This window comes from Triticum urartu, chromosome 6A (assembly GCF_056163025.1).
Source record: "Triticum urartu cultivar PI428250 chromosome 6A, HENAU_Tu73, whole genome shotgun sequence".
NCBI classification, from domain to species: Eukaryota; Viridiplantae; Streptophyta; class Magnoliopsida; order Poales; family Poaceae; genus Triticum; species Triticum urartu.
The window spans coordinates 139,827,542-139,850,556 of NC_141878.1; the positions used below are offsets into that span (position 1 = coordinate 139,827,542).

The following is a 23,015-nucleotide window of genomic DNA, read 5'->3' on the forward strand; positions in this document are numbered from 1 at the left end:
GGCTCCATAGCCATTGGAGATGGACTTATCCGTTGTCCTAGCACTCTCCCGGAGATCAAGGCGCGCCAGTCGAGCTCCGCTCCTGAGATAAGGCCTCGTGAACGGCCAGTGTAACTCGCCATCAAGGTTAGTGATACGTACTCAGTTATCTTTCTCCATTAATTATATTGTGTGCGCTTCCATCAATGATTACAAATGGTCATGTGAGTGGTGTTGCAGGCTGCTATATAGAGTGAGAGAGATAGAATGGAGAAACTTCTGGCGGAGGCGGCGGAGAGGCAGCGGGAGTTGGAGGAGAGGACGACAAAGATGATGGAGGAGGAGAGGGCACGGAATGACATGCAGGCAAGGGCCATGTACGAGCTCCTTGTGGTAAGTTTCTTCTGCAGATTAGCCAAAACATTCATGTAGTGTTTGTCTCATTACTAACTAGTATGACCGAGTCGTCAAAACCAAATGTGCAGTCTGTGTGCGAGAAGACAGGTCAGACCGCTCCGCCGATGCCAGTGATTGCTCCTGGGACCACGGTGAGTTTTATTTGAATGGACATTACTTGCTAGTCTTAACATTTGAGTGTCATCATGCTAACAAGACATTGGAAATGATCTTTGGTGCAGCGTAACTCCAGACAAGCATCGCACGATCCTTCTCCATCTACCGACACGAGCCACCCCACTCCTACACCTCCTGGAACTTGGTAAGTTTATCTAGTGTTTTGCTTAACACATGCATAAAGACCTAGACTTAGCTTTATTTCCTCCAATGCTTACCATAATGACCTAGACTTAGCTTCTTCTCCTCCAAAATGACTTAATAAGCTTACTGACCTCCAAAACCATCCATTTTACCTAAGTTAGCTCTAAAACGATCTGTACTTAGCTTACTTATGTCAAAAATTGCATAATTAGCTTAGTTAGCTCATAGACGATCCATTTTACCTAAGTTAGCTCTAAAATGACCCATTTTACCTAGGTTAGCTTATAAATGATCCAGTTCATCCAAGTTAGCTCAAAAATGACCCATTTTACCTAGATTAGCTCCTAAATGATCCATTTTACCTACGTTAGCTTTAAAATGACCCATTTCACCTAGGTTAACTCCAAAATGACCCATCTTACCTAGGTTATCTCATAAACGATCCATTTCAACTAATTTAGCTCATAAACGATCCATTTCACCAGGTTAGCTAAAAAACGACCCATTTCACCTAAATTAGCTCTTAAATGATCCATTTCACCTAAGTTAGCTCAAAAAGATCCATTTCAACTAAATTAGCTCATGAATGATCCATTTCACCTAAGTTAGCTCAAAAACGATCCATTTCAACTAAGTTAGCTCATAAATGATCCATTTCACCTAAGTTAGCTAAAAAACGATCCATTTCACCTAAATTAGCTCTTAAATGATCCATTTCACCTAAGTTAGCTCAAAAAGATCCATTTCAACTAAATTAGCTCATGAATGATCCATTTCACGTAAGTTAGCTAAAAAACAATCCATTTCAACTAAGTTAGCTCATAAATGATCCATTTCACCTAAGTTAGCTAAAAAACGATCCATTTCACCTTAGTTACCTCAAAAACGATCCATTTGACCTTAGTTAGCTCATAAACGACCCATTTCAACTAAGTTAGCTCATAAATGATCCATTTCACCTTAGCTAGCTCATAAACGACCCATTTCAACTTAGTTAGCTCATATATGATCCATTTCACGTAAGTTAGCTCATAAATGACATACTCTCCTTGTTCTACTCTTCTTCTTGTTCTACTCTTCTTGCTCTACTCTTCTTGTTCTAGTCTTCTTCTTGTTCTACTCTTCTTCTTGTTCTACTCTTCTTGTTCTAACTTTCTTATTTTTCATTTTGCAGATTTCATTCACTTGACGAAAGCTTGCATAGATGGAGTGCTCCTTATCCCTTTCTCTGTTTCTTTTGTATCGTTGAACTATGCATGTATCGTTGGATGAAACTATTGTAATATATATGGTTGGATGCCTCTATGTTGAACTTGTTATGTATGATGGAACTATGCATGTAATATATATGGTTGGATGATGAAGTTATGTGTTGGATATCTTATATGTTTGCTCTGTAATGGCCTTTTGAAATATATCTATATATGTCATATATATTTGTGATGAAAATTGTTGGATTTAATAAAAAACAGATAAAAGAGCCAACATGGCAGGCTCTTTGCCGTCTGCCACCGACGGCAACGGGCTCTTTGCCGTCTGCCGCGGACGGCAAAGAAGACACGTGGCATCCAGCTGTGCTTCCTGGGAGCTGACCCATTTGGTCAGTTTGCCTACAGTGGTAGACGGCAAATACTTTGCCATCAGTGGCGGACGACAAAGAACCTGCCATGTAGTGACGTGTAGATGACATCATACGGCGGACGGCAAAGACACTAGAAATTTTGCCGTCAGCGGCGGACGGCAAAGGCCTGCCGTTAGCCACTTAACGGACTGACAGCGCAATTATTGCCGTCCGCTCTCTTTGCCGTCTGCGGCGGTCCTTTGCCGTCAGCCGCCAGGAAGCAGACGGCAAAGTAGCTGTTTACCGTAGCCTACTTTGCCGGAGCCTTTTGCCGTCCGCGGCTGACGGCAAAGGCCTTTGCCGTCCGCCGTTCATGCCTTTGCCGTCCGCTGTGGCAGACGGCAAAATAGCTGATTCCTGTAGTGATAGTTACGAGAATATCTATGCCTGATCATGTATATAGGCATCACGTCCGCGACAAGTAGACCAAAACGATTCTGCATCTACTACTATTACTCCACACATCAACCGCTATCCAGCATGCATCTAGAGTATTAAGTTCATAAGAACAGAGTAACGCATTAGGCATGATGACATGATGTAGAGGGATAAACTCAAGCGATATAAACCCCATCTTTTTATCCTCGATGGCAACAATACAATACGTGCCTTGCTGCCCCTGCTGTTACTGGGAAAGGACACCGCAAGATTGAACCCAAAGCTAAGCACTTCTCCCATTGCAAGAAAGATCAATCTAGTAGGCCAAACCAAACTGATAATTTGAAGAGACTTGCAAAGATATTAAATCATGCATAAAAGATTTCAGAGAAGAATCAAATATTGTTCATAGATAATCTTGATCATAAACCCACAAGTCATCGGATCTCGACAAACACACCGCAAAAAGAATTACATCGAATAGATCTCCAAGAGAATCGAGGAGAACTTTGTATTGAGATCCAAAGAGAGAGAAGAAGCCATCTAGCTAATAACTATGGACCCGAAGGTCTGTGGTAAACTGCTCACACATCATCGGAGAGGCTATGGTGTTGATGTAGAAACCCTCCGTGATCGATTCCCCCTCCGGCGGAGCGCCAGAAAAGGCCCCAAGATGGGATCTCACGGGTGCAGAAGGTTGTGGCGGTGGAAATAGGGTTTCGCGGTGCTCCTGGAGGTTTTCGGCGTATATGGGTATATATAGGAGGAAGAAGTGCATTGGTGGAGCTGCGAGGGGCCCGCGAGGGTGGGGGCGCGCCCTCCTGCCTGTGGTCTCATCGCTTCTTTGTTGACGTCCACTCCAGGTCTCCTGGATCACGTTGTTCCAAAAATAACTCCCCCGAAGGTTTCATTCCGTTTGGATTCCGTTTGATATTCCTTTTCTACGAAACACTGAAATAGGCAAAAAACAGCAATTTGCACTGGGCCTTTGGTTAGTAGGTTAGTCCCAAAAATAATATAAAAAGGTATATTAAAGCCCATTAAACATCCAAAACAGATAATATAATAGCATGGAACAATCAAAACATATGGATATGTTGGAGTCGTATCAACAAGGAGTCTCGAAATGGTCAAGACGTAAAGATCGATATTTGGAAGGCTATATTCGGACATCGGAAAGGTTCCGAGTGATTCAGGTATTTTTCGGAGTACCTGAGAGTTACGGGAATTCGTCAGGGAAGTAATGGGCCTTAATGGGCCATACGGGAAAGGAGAGAAGGGCCTCAAGGGTTGGCTGCCCCCCCCCATGGGCTGGTCCGAATTGGACTAGGGAGGGGACGGCGCCCCCCCTCTTTCCTTCTCTCCCTCTTCCCCTTCCTTCTTCTCCTATCCAACTAGGGAAGGTGGAAACCTACTCCTACTAGTTGTAGGAATCCCCCTTGGGGCGTGCCATAGAGAGGGCCGACCCTCCCCTCCTCCACTCCTTTATATACGGGGGAGGGGGCACCCCATAGACACACAAGTTGATCATTAGCCATGTGCAGTGCCCCTCTCCATAGTTTTCCACCTCGGTCATATTGTTGTAGTGCTTAGGCAAAGCCCCGCGTCGATAACTTCATCATCACCGTCAACACACTGTTGTGCTGATGCAACTCACCCTCGGCCTCAACTGGATCAAGAGTACGAGGGACGTCACTGAGCTGAACGTGTGCAGATCACAGAGGTGTCATGCGTTCGGTACTTGATCGGTTGGATCGCGAAGACGTTCGAGTGCATCAACCGCGTTACTTAACGCTTCCGCTTTCGGTCTATGAGGGTACGTAGACATACTCTCCCGCTCTCGTTGCTATGCATCTCCTAGATAGATCTTGCATGATCGTAGGAATTTTCTTGAAATATTGTGTTCCCCAACAGTGGCATCAGAGTAAGGTCTATGCGTAGATGTTATATGCATGAGTAGAACACAAAAGAGTTGTGGGCGTGGGTATATACATATTTCTTGCCGTCACTAGTTGATTCTTGATTCAGCGGTATTGTTAGATGAAGCAGATCAGACCGACATTACGCTTACACTTACGCGAGACTGGTTCTACTGACGTGCTTCGCACATAGGTGGCTGGTGGGTGTCAGTTTCTCCAACATTAGTTGAATCGTATTCAATGAACATGGTTCTTTCTGAAGATCAAAAAGCAATCACTATATCACGTTGTGGTTTTTGATGCGTAGGTAAGAACGGTTCTTGCAAAGCCCGTAGCAGCCACATAAAACTTGCAACAACAAAGTAGAGGACGTCTAACTTGTTTTTGCAGGGCATGTTGTGATGTGATATGGTCAAGACGTGATGAGATATAATTTGTTGTATGAGATGATCATGTTTTATTGAAGTTATCGGCAACTGGCAGGAGCCTTATGGTTGTCTCTTTATTGCATAAGATGCAAGCACCATATAATTGCTTTACTTTATCGCTATACGATAGCAATAGTTGTAAAAGCAATAGTTGGCGAGATGACCGTGTGACGACACATTGATAGAGATCAAGATCATGGAGATCATGGTGTCATGCCGGTGACGATGGAGATCATGACGGTACTTTGGAGATGGAGATCAAAGGCACAATATGATGATGACCATATCATGTCACATATTTTGATTGCATGTGATGTTTATCTTTTATGCATCTTATTTTGCTTAGTACGTCAGAAGTATTAAAGATGATCCCTCACTACATTTCAAGGTATAAGTGTTCCCCCTGAGTATGCACTGTTGCGACAGTTCTTCGTGCTGAGACACCACTGTTGGAAATATGCCCTAGAGGCAATAATAAAATGGTTATTATTATATTTCCTTGTTCATGATAATTGTCTATTGTTCATGCTATAATTGTGTTATCCGGAAATCATAATACATGTGTGAATACATAGACCACAACATGTCCCTAGTAAGCCTCTAGTTGACTAGCTCGTTGATCAATAGATGGTTACAGTTTCCTGACCATGGGCATTGGATGTCATTGATAACGGGATCACATCATTAGGAGAATGATGTGATGGACAAGACCCAATCCTAAGCATAGCGCAAGATCGTGTAGTTCGTCCGCTAAAGCTTTTCTAATGTCAAGTATCTTTTCCTTAGACCATGAGATTGTGCACCTCCCGGATATCATAGGAATGCTTTGGGTGTGTCAAACGTCACAATGTAACTGGGTGGCTATAAAGGTGCACTACGGGTATCTTCGGAAGTATCTGTTGGGTTGGCACGAATCGAGAATGGGATTTGTCACTCTGTATGATGGAGAGGTATCTTTGAGCCCACTCAGTAAGACATCATCGTAATGAGCTCAATGTGACTAAGGGGTTGGTCACGGGATGATGTGTTACGGAACGCGTAAAGTGACTTGCGGGTAACGAGATTGAACGAGGTATTGGGATACTGACGATCGAATCTCGAGCAAGTAACATACCAATTGACAAAGGGAATTGTATATGAGATTGATTGAATCCTCGACATCGTGGTTCATCCGATGAGATCATCGTGGAACATGTGGGAGCCAACATGGGGATCCAGATCCCATTGTTGGTTATTGACTCGAGAGATGTCTTGGTCATGTCTGCATGATTCCCGAACCCGTAGGGTCTACACACTTAAGGTTCGATGACGCTAGGGTTATAGGGAAAGGTTTTACGTGGTTACCGAATGTTGTTCGGAGTCCCGGATGAGATCCCGGACGTAACGAGGAGTTCCAGAATGGTCGGAGACAAAGATTTATATATGGGAAGTCCTTATTCGGTCGCTGGAAGTGTTCGGGGGTTTATCAGTATTGTACCGGGTCCACCGGGAGGGTCCACCTGCCCGGGAGGGCCCTATGGGCTGAATATGGAGGGGGAACCAGCCCCTAGATGGGCTGGGCGCCAAACCCCATAGGGCCCATGCGCCTAGGGTTTGGGGGGAACCCTAAAAGGGGGCGCCCCCTTGGCTTGGGGGGCAAGGCTCCCCCCTTGGCAGCCGCCCCCTCTAGATCCATCTGGAGGGGGCCGGCCCCCCTCTCCCTTGCCCCTATAAATAGAGGGAAGGTGGGAGGGCAGCCACACCACATCCAAGGCGCAACCCTCCCCCTCCCCAACACCTCCTCCTCCTCCCGCGATGCTTGGCGAAGCCCTGCTGGAGTACCACGCTACTCCAACACCACCATGTTGTCATGCTGCTGCTGGACAGAGTCTTCCCCAAGCTCCCCCTCTCTCCTTGCTGGATCAAGGCGTGGGAGACATCACCGGGTTGCACGTGTGTTGAACGCGGAGGCGCCGTTGTCCGACGCTTGGATCGGAATCTACCGTGATCTGAATCGCCACGAGTATGACTCCCTCATCCGTGTTCTTGTAACACTTCCGTGTCGCGACCTTCAAGGGTATGAAGATGCACTCCCCTCTCCCTCTCTCTCGTTGCTAATTTCTCCATAGATTGATCTTGGTGATGCATAGAAATTTTTTAAATTTACGCAGCGATCCCCAACAGTAGCATCATGAGCTAGGTCTATGCATAGTTTCTATGCACGAGTAGAACACAAGTTGTTGTGGGCGTCGATTTTGTCAATTTACTTGCCGTTACTAGTCTTACCTTGATTCGGTGGCATCATGGGATGAAGCGGCCTAGACCGACCTTACACGTACTCTTACATGAGACTGGTTCCACCGACTGACATGCACTAGTTGCATAAGGTGGCTAGCGGGTGTCTGTCTCTCCCACTTTAGTCGGATCGGATTCGATGAAAAGGGTCCTTATGAAGGTTAAATAGAAATTGGCATATCACGTTGTGGTTTTGGCGTAGGTAAGAAATGTTCTTGCTAGAAACCTATAGCAGCCACGTAAAAAACTTGCAACAACAATTAGAGGACGTCTAACTTTTTCTTGCAGCATATGTCGTGTGATGTGATATGGCCAAAAGGATGTGATGAATGATATATGTGATGTATGATATTGATCATGTTCTTGTAATAGGAATCATGCCTTGCATGTCGATGAGTATGACAACCGGCAGGAGCCAGAGGAGTTGTCTTAATTTATTTATGACCTACGTGTCAACATAAACGTCATGTAATTACTTTACTTTATCGCTAACCGTTAGCTATAGTAGTAGAAGTAATAGTTGGCGAGACAACTTCATGAAGACACGATGATGGAGATCATGATGATGGAGGTCATGGTGTCATGCCGGTGACGATGATGATCATGGTGCCTCGAAGATGGAGATCAAAAAGGAGCAAAATGATATTGGCCATATCATGTCACTATTTGATTGCATGTGATGTTTATCATGTTTTACATCTTATTTGCTTAGAACGACGGTAGCATAAATAAGATGATCCCTCGCAATAATTTCAAGAAAGTGTCCCCCCTAACTATGCACCATTGCTAAGGTCCGTTGTTCTGAAGCACCACATGATGATCGGGTGTGATAGGTTCTAATGTTCGCATACAACGGGTGTAAGCCAGATTTACACACGCAATACACTTATGTTGACTTGACGAGCCTAGCATGTACAGACATGGCCTCGGAACACGGAAGACCGAAAGGTCGAACATGAGTCGTATAGAAGATATGATCAACATGAAGATGTTCACTGATGATGACTAGTCCGTCTCACGTGTTGATCGGACACGGCCTAGTTGACTCGGATCATGTATCACTTAGATGACTAGAGGGATGTCTATTTGAGTGGGAGTTCATTAAATAATTTGATTAGATGAACTTAATTATCATGAACATAGTCTAAAACTTGGCAATATGTCTTGTAGATCAAATGGCCCACGCTAATGTTGCCCTCAACTTCAACGCATTCCTAGAGAAAACCAAGCTGAAAGACGATGGTAGCAACTACACGGACTGGGTCCATAACCTGAGGATTATCCTCATAGCTGCCAAGAAAGCATATGTCCTTGAAGCACGGCTAGGTGATGCACCTGTTTTCCCAGCAAATCAAGACGTTATGAACGCCTGGCAGTCGCGTAGTGATGATTACTCCCTGGTTCAGTGCGGCATGCTTTACAGCTTAGAACCGGGGCTCCAAAAGCGTTTTGAGCAACACGGAGCATATGAGATGTTCCAAGAGTTGAAAATGGTTTTCCAAGATCATGCCCGAGTTGAGAGATATGAAGTCTCCGACAAGTTCTATAGCTGTAAGATGGAGGAGAACAGTTCTGTCAGCGAGCACATACTCAAAATGTCTTGGTTGCTCAACCGCTTGTCTCAGCTGGGATTCAATCTCCCGGATGACGCGGTCGTTGACAGAATCCTTCAGTTGCTTCCACCTAGCTACAAGAGCTTTGTGATGAACTTCAATATGCAGGGGATGGAAAAGACCATTCCTGATGTATATTCAATGCTGAAATCAGCGGAGGTGGAGATCAAAAAGGAACATCAAGTGTTGATGGTGAATAAAACCACTAAGTTCAAGAAAGTCAAGGGAAAAAAGAACTTCAAGAAGGACGGCAAGGGAGTTGTCGCGCCCGGTAAGCAAGCTACCGGGAAGAATCCAAAGAATGGACCCAAGCCTGAGACTGAGTGCTTTTATTGCAAGGGAAATGGTCACTGGAAGCGGAACTACCCCAAGTACTTAGCGGATAAGAAGGCCGGCAATGCCAAAGGTATATGTGATATACATGTTATTGATGTGTACCTAACCAGCGCTCGTAGTAGCTCCTGGGTATTTGATACTGGTGCGGTTGCTCATATCTATAACTCAAAACAGGAGCTGCGGAATAAGCGAAGACTGGGGAAGGACGAGGTGACGATGCGTGTAGGGAATGGTTCCAAGGTCGATGTGATCGCCGTCGGCACGCTGCCTCTACATTTACCTACGGGATTAGTTTTAAACCTCAATAATTGTTATTTAGTACCAGCTTTGAGCATGAACATTGTATCTGGATCTCGTTTAATGTGACATGGCTACTCATTTAAATCCGAGAATAATGGTTGTTCCATTTATATGAGAGATATGTTTTATGGTCATGCCCCGCTGGTCAATGGTTTATTCTTGTTTAATCTCGAACGTGATGTTGCACATGTTCATAGTGTGAATACCAAGAAGTGTAAGGTTGATAATGATAGTCCCACATACTTGTGGCACTGCCGCCTTGGTCACATTGGTGTCAAACGCATGAAGAAACTCCATGCAGATGGACTTTTGGAGTCTCTTGATTATGAATCATTTGACATGTGCGAACCATGCCTCATGGGCAAAATGACCAAGACTCTATTCTCCGAAACAATGGAGCGAGCGACCAACTTATTGGAAATCATACATACTGATGTGTGTGGTCCAATGACCGTTGAGGCTCGCCGTGGCTATCGTTATGTTCTCACCCTCACTGATGACTTGAGTAGATATGGGTATGTCTACTTAATGAAACACAAGTCTGAGACCTTTGAAAAATTCAAGGAATTTCAGAGCGAGGTTGAGAATCAACGTGACAGGAAAATAAAGTTCTTACGATCAGATCATGGGGGAGAATATTTGAGTCATGAATTTGGCACGCACTTAAGGAAATGTGGAATTGTTTCACAACTCACGCCGCCTGGAACACCTCAGCGTAATGGTGTGTCCGAACGTTGCAATCGCACTCTATTGGATATGGTGCGATCTATGATGTCTCTTGCCGACCTACCTCTATCATTTTGGGGTTATGATTTAGAGACTGCCGCATTCACTTTAAATAGGGCTCCGTTGAAATCCGTTGAGACGACACCGTATGAATTATGGTTTGGGAAGAAACCTGAGCTATCGTTTCTAAAAGTTTGGGGATGTGATGCTTATGTCAAGAAACTTCAACCTAAAAAGCTCGAACCCAAGTCGGAAAAATGCGTCTTCATAGGATACCCTAAGGAAACTATTGGGTGTACCTTCTACCTTAGATCCGAAGGCAAGATCTTTGTTGCCAAGAATGGATCCTTTCTAGAGAAAGAGTTTCTCTCGAAAGAAGTAAGTGGGAGGAAAGTAGAACTTGATGAGCTACCGCCTCTTGAACCGGAAATTGGCGCAGCTCAAGAAAATGTTTTTGTGGTGCCTGCACCGACTAGAGAGGAAGTTAATGATGATGATCATGAAACTTCAGATCAAGTTGCTACTGAACTTCATAGGTCCACAAGGACACGTTCCGCACCAGAGTGGTACGGCAACCCTGTCCTAGAAATCATGTTTTTGGACAATGGTGAACCTTCGAACTATGAAGAAGCGATGGCGGGCCCGGATTCTGACAAATGGCTGGAAGCCATGAAATCCGAGATAGGATCCATGTACGAAAACGAAGTATGGACTTTGACTGACTTGCCCGATGATCGGCGAGCCATAGAAAATAAATGGATCTTTAAGAAGAAGACAGACGCGGATGGTAATGTGACCATCTATAAGGCTCGGCTTGTCGCTAAGGGTTATCGACAAGTTCAAGGGGTTGACTACGATGAGACTTTCTCACACATAGCGAAGCTGAAGTCCGTCTGAATCATGTTAGCAATTGCCGCATTCTATGATTATGAGATATGGCAAATGGACGTCAAAATGGCATTCATTAATGGTTTCCTTAAGGAAGAATTGTATATGTGTAGCTAGAAGGTTTTGTCAATCCTAAGAATGCTGACAAGGTGTGCAAGCTCCAACGCTCAATCTATGGGGTGGTGCAAGCATCTCGGAGTTGGAACATCCGATTTGATGAGATGATCAAAGCGTTTGGGTTTACGCAGACTTATGGAGAAGCCTGTGTTTACAAGAAAGTGAGTGGGAGCTCTGTAGCATTTCTCATATTATATGTGGATGACATACTATTGATGGGAAATGATATAGAATTCTTGGAAAGCATAAAGGCCTACTTGAATAAGTGTTTTTCAATGAAGGACCTTGGAGAAGCTGCTTATATATTAGGCATCAAGATCTATAGAGATAGATCGAGACGCCTCATTGGTCTTTCACAAAGCACGTACCTTGACAAGATATTGAAGAAGTTCAATATGGATCAGTCCAAGAAGGGGTTCTTGCATGTATTGCAAGGTGTGAGATTGAGCACGGCTCAATGCCCGATGTCGGTGTCAAAACCGGCGGATCTCGGGTAGGGGGTCCCGAACTGTGCGTCTAGGCCGGATGGTAACAGGAGGCAAGGAACACGATGTTTTACCCAGGTTCGGGCCCTCTTGATGGAGGTAAAACCCTACGTCCTGCTTGATTAATATTGATTATATGGGTAGTACAAGAGTAGATCTACCACGAGATCAAGGAGGCTAAACCCTAAAAGCTAGCCTATGGTATGGTTGTTGTATGATGAAGTTGTCCTACGGACTAAAACCCTCCGGTTTATATAGACACCGGAGAGGGTTAGGGTTATACAAAGTCGGTTACAATGGTAGGAGATCTTGAATATCCGCATCGCCAAGCTTGCCTTCCACGCCAAGGAAAGTCCCATCCGGACACGGGACGAAGTCTTCAATCTTGTATCTTCATAGTCCTGGAGTCCGGCTGAAGGTATAGTCCAGCTACCCGAACACCCCCTAATCCAAGACTTCCTCACCCGACCACGGCAGAAGATAGAGAAAAGATGAGTTTCATCCCCTATGCCTCGGCAATAGGGTCTATTATGTATGCCATGTTGTGTACCAGACTTGATGTAAACCGTGTCATAAGTTTGGTAGGAAGGTACCAAAGTAATCCCGGCATGGAACACTGGACAGCGGTCAAGAATATCCTGAAGTACCTGAAAAGGACTAAGGATATGTTTCTCGTTTATGGAGGTGATGAAGAGCTCGTCGTAAAGGGTTACGTCGACGCTAGCTTCGACACAGATCTGGATGACTCCAAGTCACAAACCGAATACATGTATATTTTGAATGGTGGGGCAGTCAGCTGGTGTAGTTGCAAGCAAAGCGTCGTGGCGGGATCTACATGTGAAGCGGAGTACATGGCAGCCTCGGAGGCAGCACACATGAAGCAATCTGGATGAAGGAGTTCATTACCGACCTAGGAGTTATTCCCAATGCGTCGGGCCCGATGACTCTCTTCTGTGACAACACTGGAGCCATTTCCCTTGCAAAGGAGCCCAGGTTTCACAAGAAGACCAGGCATATCAAGCATCGCTTCAACTCCATTCATGAAAATGTTCAAAATGGAGACATAGATATTTGTAAAGTGCATACGGACCGGAATGTCGCAGATCCGTTGACTAAACCTCTTCCACGAGCAAAACATGATCAACACCAGAACTCTATGGGTGTTCGATTCATCACAATGTAACTAGATTATTGACTCTAGTGCAAGTGGGAGACTGTTGGAAATATGCCCTAGAGGAAATAATAAAATGGTTATTATTATATTTCCTTGTTCATGATAATTGTCTATTGTTCATGCTATAATAGTGTTATCCGGAAATCGTAATACATGTGTGAATACATAGACCACAACATGTCCCTAGTAAGCCTCTAGTTGACTAGCTCGTTGATCAGTAGATGGTTACGGTTTCCTGACCATGGGCATTGGATGTCATTGATAACGGGATCACATCATTAGGAGAATGATGTGATGGACAAGACCCAATCCTAAGCATAGCGCAAGATCGTGTAGTTCGTCCGCTAAAGATTTTCTAATGTCAAGTATCTTTTCCTTAGACCATGAGATTGTGCAACACCCAGATACCATAGGAATGCTTTGGGTGTGTCAAACGTCACAACGTAACTGGGTGGCTATAAAGGTGCACTACTGGTATCTCCGAAAGTATCTGTTGGGTTGGCACGAATCGGAGAGGTTTCTCTAGGACCACTCGGTAAGAAATCATCGTAATGATCTCAACGTGACTAAGGGTTGGTCACGGGATGATGTTTTATGGAACAAGTAAAGTGACTTGCTAGTAACAAGATTGAACGAGGTATTGGGATACCGACGATCGAATCTCGGGCAAGTAACATACCGATTGACAAAGGGAATTGTATACGGGATTGATTGAATCCTCGACATCGTGGTTCATCCAATGAGATCATCGTGGAACATGTGGGATCCAACATGGGTATCCAGATCCCGCTGTTGGTTATTGGCTGGAGAGATGTCTCAGTCATGTCTGCATGATTCCCGAACCCGTAGGGTCTACACACTTAAGGTTCAATGACGCTAGGGTTATAGGGAAAGGTTTTACGTGGTTACCGAATGTTGTTTGGAGTCTCAGATGAGATCCCGGACGTAATGAGGAGTTCCGGAATGGTCCGGAGACAAAGATTTATATATGGGAAGTCCTTATTCGGTCACCGGAAGTGTTCGGGGGTTTATCGGTATTGTACTGGGACCACCGAAAGGGTTCCGGGGGTCCACCGGGAGGGTCCACCTGCCCCGGAGGGCCCTATGGGCTGAATATGGAGGGGAACCAGCCCCTAGATGGGCTGGGCGCCAAACCCCCTAGGGCCCATGCGCCTAGGGTTTGGGGGAACCCTAAAAGGGGCCGCCCCCTTGGCTTGGGGGGCAAGCCTCCCCCCTTGGCCGCCGCCCCCTCTAGCTCCATCTGGAGGGTGCCGGCCCCCCTCTCCCTTTCCCCTATAAATAGAGGAAGGTGGGAGGGCAGTCGCACCACATCCAAGGCGCAGCCCTCCCCCACCCCAACACCTCCTCCTCCTCCCGCGACGCTTGGCGAAGCCCTGCCGAAGTACCACGCTACTCCAACACCACCACGCTGTCGTGCTGCTGCTGGACAGAGTCTTCCCCAACCTCTCCCTCTCTCCTTGCTGGATCAAGGCGTGGGAGACATCACTGGGCTGCACGTGTGTTGAACGCGGAGGCGCCGTTGTTCGGCGCTTGGATCGAAATCTACCGCGATCTAAATCGCCACGAGTACGACTCCCTCATCCGCGTTCTTGTAACGCTTCCGTGTCGCGACCTTCAAGGGTATGAAGATGCACTGCCCTCTCTCTCTCTCTCTCTCGTTGCTAGTTTCTCCATAGATTTATCTTGGTGATGCGTAGAATTTTTTAAAATTTATGCAACGATCCCCAACAACCATGTGATGATCAGGTGTGATAAGCTCTACGTTCACATACAACGGGTGCAAGCCAGTTTTGCACACGCAGAATACTCGGGTTAAACTTGACGAGCCTAGCATATGCAGATATGGCCTCGGAACAATGGAGACCGAATGGTCGAGCGTGAATTATATAGAAGATATGATCAACATAGAGATGTTCACCATTGAAAACAACTCTATCTCACATGATGATCAGACATGGTTTAGTTGATATGGATCACGTGATCACTTAGATGATTAGAGGGATGTCTATCTAAGTGGGAGTTCTTAAGTAATATGATTAATTGAACTTTAATTTATCATGAACTTAGTCTTGATAGTAATTGCATATCTATGTTGTAGATCAACAGCTTGCGATGTAGCCTCCCATTTAATTTTGATATGTTCCTAGAGAAAAAGAATTTGAAAGATGATAGTAGCAATGATGCGGACTTGGTCTGTGATCTGAGGATTATCCTCATTGCTGCACAGAAGAATTATGTCCTTGATGCACCGCTAGGTTACGTACCTATTGCAGGAGCAGAGGCAAATGTTATGAACGTTTGGCAAGCTCGGTATGATGACTACTTGATAGTTTAGTGCGCCATGTTGTACGTATTAGAACCAGGACTTCAAAAACGTTTTGAATGCCATGGAATATATATGATGTTCTAAGAGTTGAAATTGGTATTTCATACTCATGCCCGTGTCGAGAGGTATGAGACCTCTGACAGTACATTGCCTACAAGATAGAGGAGAATAGCTCAACTAGTGAGTATGTGCTCAGATTGTCTGGGTACTACAATTGCTTGAATCAAGTGGGAGTTAATCTTCCAGATAAGATAGTAATTGATAAAGTTCTCTAGTCACTATCATCAAGTTACTAGAACTTAGTGATGAACTATAATATGCAAGGGATGACGAAAATGATTCTCGAGCTCTTCGTGATGCTGAAATCGACGAAGGTAGAAATCAAGAAAAGCATCAAATGTTGATGGTTGACAAAACCACTAGTTTCAAGTAAAAGGGCAAGGGAAAGAAAGGGAACTTCAAGAAGAATGGCAAGCAAGTTGTCACTCCCATGAAGAAGCCCAAAGATAGACCCAAGCCTGAAACTGAGTGCTTCTACTGCAAAGGAAATGGTCACTGGAAGTGGAACTGGCTTAGATACTTGGCGGATAAGAAGGATGGCAAAGTGAACAAAGGTATATTTGATATACATGTTATTGATGTGTACTTTACTAGTGTTTATAGCAACTCATGAGTGTTTTATACTGGTTCAGTTGCTAAGAGTAGTAACTCGAAATGGGAGTTGAAAAATAAACAGAGACTAGTTAAGGGCGAGGTGATGATGAGAGTTGGAAGTGATTCCAAGGTTGATAAGATCACCATCGCACACTCCCTTTACCTTCCGGATTAGTGTTGAACCTAAAATAAATGTTAATTGGTGTTTGCGTTGAGCATAAATATGATTGGATCATGTTTATTGCAATACGGTTATTCATTTAAGTCAAAGAATAATTGTTGTTCTATTTACATGAATAAAACCTTCTATGGTCATACACTCAATATAAATGGTTTATTGAATCTCGATCATAGTAATACACATATTCATAATATTGAAGCCAAAAGATGCAAAGTTAATAATGATAGTGCAAATTATATGTGGCACTGCCGTTTAGGTCATATTGGTGTAAAGCGCATGAAGAAACTCCATGCTGATGGACTTTTGGAATCACTTGATTATGAATCACTTGATGCTTGCGAACCATGCCTCATGGGCAAGATGACTAAGACTCTGTTCTCATGCGATCCGATAAGTGTTGAGGCTCGCGGCGGGTATCGTAATTTTCTGACCTTCACAGATGATTTGAGCAGATATGGGTATATCTACTTAATGAAACATAAGTCTGAAACGTTTGAAAAGTTCAAAGAATTTCAGAGTGACATGGAAAATCATCGTAACAAGAAAATAAAGTTTCTACGATCTGATCGCGGAGGAGAATATTTGAGTTACGAGTTTGGTCTTAATTTGAAACAATGTGGAATAGTTTTGCAACTCACGCCACCTGGAACACCACAGCATAATGGTGTGTCCGAACGTTGTAATCGTACTTTATTGGATAAGGTGCGATCTATGATGTCTCTTACCGATTTACCACTATCGTTTTGGGGTTATGCATTAGAGACAGCTGCATTCACGTTAAATAGGGCACCATCTAAATCCGTTGAGATGACACCGTATGAACTATGGTTTGGCAAGAAACCAAAGCTTTTGTTTCTAAAAGTTTGGGGTTGCGATGCTTATGTGAAAAAGTTTCAAACTGATAAGATTGAACCTAAATCAGAGTAGTGCGTCTTCATAGGATACCCAAAATAAACTATTGGGTACACCTTCTATCACAGATCCAAAGGCAAGATATTTTGTTGCTAAGAATGGATCCTTTCTAGAGAAGGAGTTTCTCTCAAAATAAGTGAGTGGGAGGAAAGTGGAAATAGATGAGGTAATTGTACCTTCTCCCGAATTGAGTTCATCATAGAAATCAGTTCGAGTGATTCCTACACCAATTAGTGAGGAAGCTAATGATGATGATCATGAAACTTCAGATCAAGTTACTACCAAACCTCGTAGGTCAACCAGAGTACGGTCTGCACCAGAGTGGTACGGTAATCCTGTTCTGGAAGTCATGTTACTAGACCATGACGAACCTACGAACTATGAGGAAGCGATGATGAGCCCAGATTCCGCAAAATGGCTTGAGGCCATGAAATCTGAGATGGGATCCATGTATGAGAACAAAGTATGGACTTTGATTGACTTGCCCGATGATCGGCGAGTCATTGAGAACAAATGGATCTTCAAGAGGAAGACGGACACTTATAGTAGTGTTACTATCTACAAAGCTCGAATTGTCGCAAAAATGTTTTTGACAAGTTCAAGGTATTGACTACGATGAGATTTTCTCACTCGTATCGATGCTTAAAAATCTGTCCGAATCATGTTAGCAGTTGCCGCATTTTATGAAATCTGGCAAATGGATGTCAAAATTGCATTCCTTAATGGATTTCTTAAAGAAGAGTTGTATATGATGCAACCAGAAGGTTTTGTCGAACCTAAAGGTGCTAACAAAGTGAGCAAGCTCCAGCGATCTATCTATGGACTGGTGCAAGCATCTCGGAGTTGGAATATATGCTTTGATAAAGTGATCAAAGCATATGGTTTTATACAGACTTGCGGTGAAGCCTGTATTTACAATAAAGTGAGTGGGAGAACTACCGCATTTCTGATAAGTATATGTGAATGACATATTGTTGATCAGAAATAATGTAGAATTTTCTAGAAAGCATAAAGGAATGTTTGAAAGGAGTTTTTCAAGGAAACACCTCGGTGAAGCTACTTACATATTGAGCATCAAGATCTATAGAGATAGATCAAGACGCTTGATATATTTTCAATGAGTACATACATTGACAAGATTTTGAAGTAGTTCAAAATGGAACAGTCAAAGAAGGAGTTCTTGCCTGTGTTGCAAGGTGTGAAGTCGAGTAAAGACTCAGAACCCGACCACAACAGAAAATAGAAAGAGAATGAAAAGTCATTCCCTATGCATCATAGGTTCTACAAAGTATGCTATGCTGTGTACCAGACCTATTGTGTACCTCACCATAAGTTTGGCAAGAGGTTACAATAGTGATCCAGGAGTGGATCACTGGACAGCGGTAAAAAATATCCTTAGTGGAATAAGCAAATGTTTCTCGGTTATGGAGGTGACAAAGAGTTCATCGTAAAGAGTTACGTTGAAGCAAGCTTTGACACCGATATGGATGACTCTAAGTCTCGATCTAGATACATATTGAAGTGGGAGCAATTAGCTAGAGTATCTCCGTGCAAAGCATTGTAGACATAGAAAATTTGCAAAATACATATGGCTCTGAATGTGGCAGACCCGTTGACTAAATTTCTCTCACAAGCAAAACATGATCACTCTTTGGGTCTAAATCACATAGCGATGTGAACTAGATTATGGACTCTCGTAAATCCTTTGGGTGTTAGTCACATGGAGATGTGAACTAATCACATAAAGATGTGAACTATTGGTGTTAAATCACATGACGATGTGAACTAGATTATTGACTCTAGTGCAAGTGGGAGACTGAAGGAAATATGCCCTAGAGGCAATAATAAAGTTGTTATTTATATTTCCTTATATCATGATAAATGTTTATTATTCATGCTAGAATTGTATTAACCAGAAACTTAGTACATGTGTGAATACATAGACAAAAGAGTGTCCCTAGTATGCCTCTACTTGACTAGCTCATTAATCAAAGATGGTTAAGTTTGCTAGCCATGGATATGTGTTGTCATTTGATGAATGGGATCACATCATTAGAGAATTATGTGATGGACAAGACCCATCCATTAGCTTAGCATAATGATCATTCAGTTTTATTGCTACTGCTTTCTTCATGACTTATACATGTTCCTCTGACTATGAGATTATGCAACTCCCGAATACCGGAGGAACACCATGTGTGCTATCAAACTTCATAATGTAACTGGGTGATTATAAATATGTTCTACAGGTGTCTCCAATGGTGTTTGTTGAGTTGGCATAGATCGAGATTAGGATTTGTCACTCCGTCTATCGAAGAGGTATCTCTGGGCCCTCTCGGTAATGTACATCACTCTGAGCCTTGCAAGCAATGTGACTAATGAGTTAGTTGCGGGATGATGCATTACGGAACGAGTAAAGAGACTTGCTGGTAACGAGATTGAACTAGGTATGATGATACCGACGATCAAATCTCAGGCAAGTAACATATCGATGACAGAGGGAACAACATATGTAGTTATGCGGTTTGACCATAAAGATCTTCGTAGAATATGTAGGAGCCAATATGAGCATACAGGTTCCGCTATTGGTTATTGACCGGGGATGTGTCTCGGTCATGTATACATAGTTCTCGAACCCGCAGGATCCGCATGTTGAACGTTTGATGATGATTTGTATTACGAGTTATGTGATTTGATGTACCGAAGGTTTTTCGGAGTCCCAGATGAGACCACGGACATGATGAAGAGTCTCGAAATGTTTGATACGTAAAGATCGATATATTGGAAGGCTATATTCGGACATTGAAAAGGTTCCGAGTGATTCGGGTATTTTTCGGAGTACTGGAGAGTTATGGGAATTCGCCGGAGAGTAGGGGGTCCCGAGCTGTGGAGTCTCGGATCAATGGTAACAGGAACGGAGGAGACGATGTTTTACCTAGGTTCGGGCCCTCTTGATGGAGGTAAAACCCTACGTCATGCTCTTGTTTATATTGATGGAGTATCAAGTACAGAGTCGATCTACCTCGAGATCATATGTTGTGGTCTAAACCCTAGGGGTATGATGATTGATGTCGTAACGATCTAGCCTGGCCCTGGCTTATATAATGTACCAGAGGCCTAGGATAACAAGAGTCCTAGTCGAATACGTTGGTGGAGAGGAGCCCTTGTCTTGATCATCAAGTCTTGTGGAATATTCCTTGAATGCGGCAAGGGCTGCCCAAAGTGGCCCATGAGTAAACTGCCATGGGGGTCCTCGGCCCAATCCAGCTGGTCGGGAGACGACGTCGTGAGTACCCCCTATTCTAGGACACCGTCAGTAGCCCCCTGAACCGGTCTTCAAGTTGGGGACACTGCTCGATTCTTCCGAACTGTTCTTCATCTTCGGTCGTCGGTCTTGAAAACTGGTTCAACAAATCTTCTTATCTTCGATCTTGAGGATCGCCGAAATAAATCCGAAGAGTTTACACATTGGGTACCCGAGGAGCCCCTTTAAGTTATCGTCCTTTATCAATGCCTTGTTATTTTTACGCCCACCTCGGGTTTGAAGTGTTTCCCGTGCGGTGGTGTCCTCTCGCGTCCGAGCTCCAACGCCGGACTGCATTCGAGGTATCCTTTGCAGCCGACCACCAACGCCAGACCGCTTCCGAGCTCCAACGCCGGAATGTATCCGAGGTGTCATAGATTACTGGTACCTCTTGAGCACTGCGTTGGTTTTCCCTTGAAGAGGAAAGGGTGATGCAGCAAAGTAGCGTAAGTATTTCCCTTAGTTTTTGAGAACCAAGGTATCAATCTAGTAGGAGGCCACGCACGAGTCCCTCACACCTACACAAACAAATAAAATCCTCGCAACCAACACAATAAAGGGATTGTCAATCCCTTCACGGTCACTTACGAAAGTGAGATCTGATAGATACGATAAGATAATATTTTTGGTATTTTTATGATAAAGATGCAAAGTAAAGAAAGCAAAATAAACGGAAAAGGAAATACCTTGTTGACGGAAGATTAATATGATGGAGAATAGACCCGAGGGCCATAGGTTTCACTAGTGGCTTCTCTCGAGAGCATAAGTATTACGGTGGGTAAACAAATTACTGTTGAGCAATTAACATAATTGAGCATAGTTATGATAATATCTAGGTATGATCATGTATATAGGCATCACGTCTGAGACAAGTAGACCGACTCCTGCCTGCATCTACTACTATTACTCCACACATCGATCGCTATCCAGCATGCATCTAGAGTATTAAGTTCAAAAGAACATAGTAACGCTTTAAGAAAGATGGCATGATGTAGAGGGATAAACTCATGCAATATGAAATAAACCCCATCTTGTTATCCTGATGGCAACAATACAATACGTGCCTTGCTGCCCCTACTGTCACTGTGAAAGGACACCGCAAGATTGAACCCAAAGCTAAGCACTTCTCCCATTGCAAGAAAGATCAATCTAGTAGGCCAAACCAAACTGATAATTCGAAGAGACTTGCAAAGATAACCAATCATACATAAAAGAATTCAGAGAAGATTCAAATATTGTTCATAGATAAACTTGATCATAAACCCACAATTCATCAGTCTCAACAAACACACCGCAAAAGAAGATTACATCGAATAGATCTCCACAAGAGAGGGGGATAACTTTGTATTGAGATCCAAAAAGAGAGAAGAAGCCATCTAGCTAATAATTATGGACCCGAAGGTCTGAAGTAAACTACTCACACTTCATCGGAGAGGCTATGGTGTTGATGTAGAAGCCCTCCGTGATCGAGGCCCCCTCCGGCGGAGCTCCGGAAAAGGCCCCAAGATGGGATCTCACGGGTACAGAAAGTTACGGTGGTAGAATTAGTGTTTTGGCTCCGTCTCTGGTAGTTTGGGGGTACGTAGGTATATATAGGAGGAAGAAGTACGTCAGTGGAGCAACGTGGGCCCCACGAGGGTGGAGGGTGCGCCTGGGAGGGTAGGCGCGTCCCTCTACCTCGTTCCCTCCTGGTTGCTTTCTTGACGTAGGGTCCAAGTCCTCTGGATCATGTTCGTTCCGAAAATCACGTTCCCGAAGGTTTCATTCCGTTTGGACTCCGTTTGATATTCTTTTTCTGCGAAACTCTAAAATAGGCAAAAAATAGCAATTCTGGGCTGGGCCTCCGGTTAATAGGTTAGTCCCAAAAATAATATAAAAGTGTATAATAAAGCCCAATAATGTCCAAAACAGGATATAATATAGCATGGAACAATCAAAAAGTATAGATACGTTGGAGACGTATCAAGCATCCCCATGCTTAATTCATGCTCGTCCTCGAGTAGGTAAATGATAAAAACAGAATTTTTGATGTGGAATGCTACTTGGCATAATTTCAATGTAATTCTCTTAATTGTGGTATGAATATTCAGATCTGAAAGATTCAAGACAACAGTTCAATATTGACATACAAATAATAATACTTCAAGCATACTAACTAAGCAATTATGTCTCTTCAAAATAACATGGCCAAAGAAAGTTATCCCTACAAAATCATATAGTTTGGCTATGCTCCATCTTCACCACACAAAGTATTTAAATCATGCACAACCCCGATGACAAGCCAAGCAATTGTTTCATACTTTTGGTGTTCTCAAACTGTTTCAATCTTCACGCAATACATGAGCGTGAGCCATGGACATAGTACTATATGTGGAATAGAATGGTGGTTATGGAGAAGACAAAAAGGGAGAAGATAGTCTCACATCAACTAGGCGTATCAACGGGATATGGAGATGCCCATTAATAGATATCAATGTGAGTGAGTAGGGATTTCCATGCAACGGATGCACTAGAGCTATAAGTATATGAAAGCTCAACAAAAATAACTAAGTGGGTGTGCATCCAACTCACTTGCTCCTGAAGACCTATGGCATTTTGAGGAAGCCCATTATTGGAATATACAAGCCAAGTTCTATAATGAAAAATTCCCACTAGTATATGA

General features: G+C 43.7%; 1 long non-coding RNA gene across 1 annotated transcript; it reads left to right on the forward strand.

Annotated features, from left to right (window-relative positions):
* The first annotated feature begins 249 nt into the window (after positions 1-249).
* On the forward strand, positions 250-674 carry LOC147964487 (uncharacterized). Its single transcript, XR_015608065.1, has 3 exons — positions 250-372; positions 465-527; positions 618-674. It is a non-coding gene; the product is annotated as an uncharacterized LOC147964487 (long non-coding RNA).
* Positions 675-23,015: the final 22,341 nt, after the last annotated feature.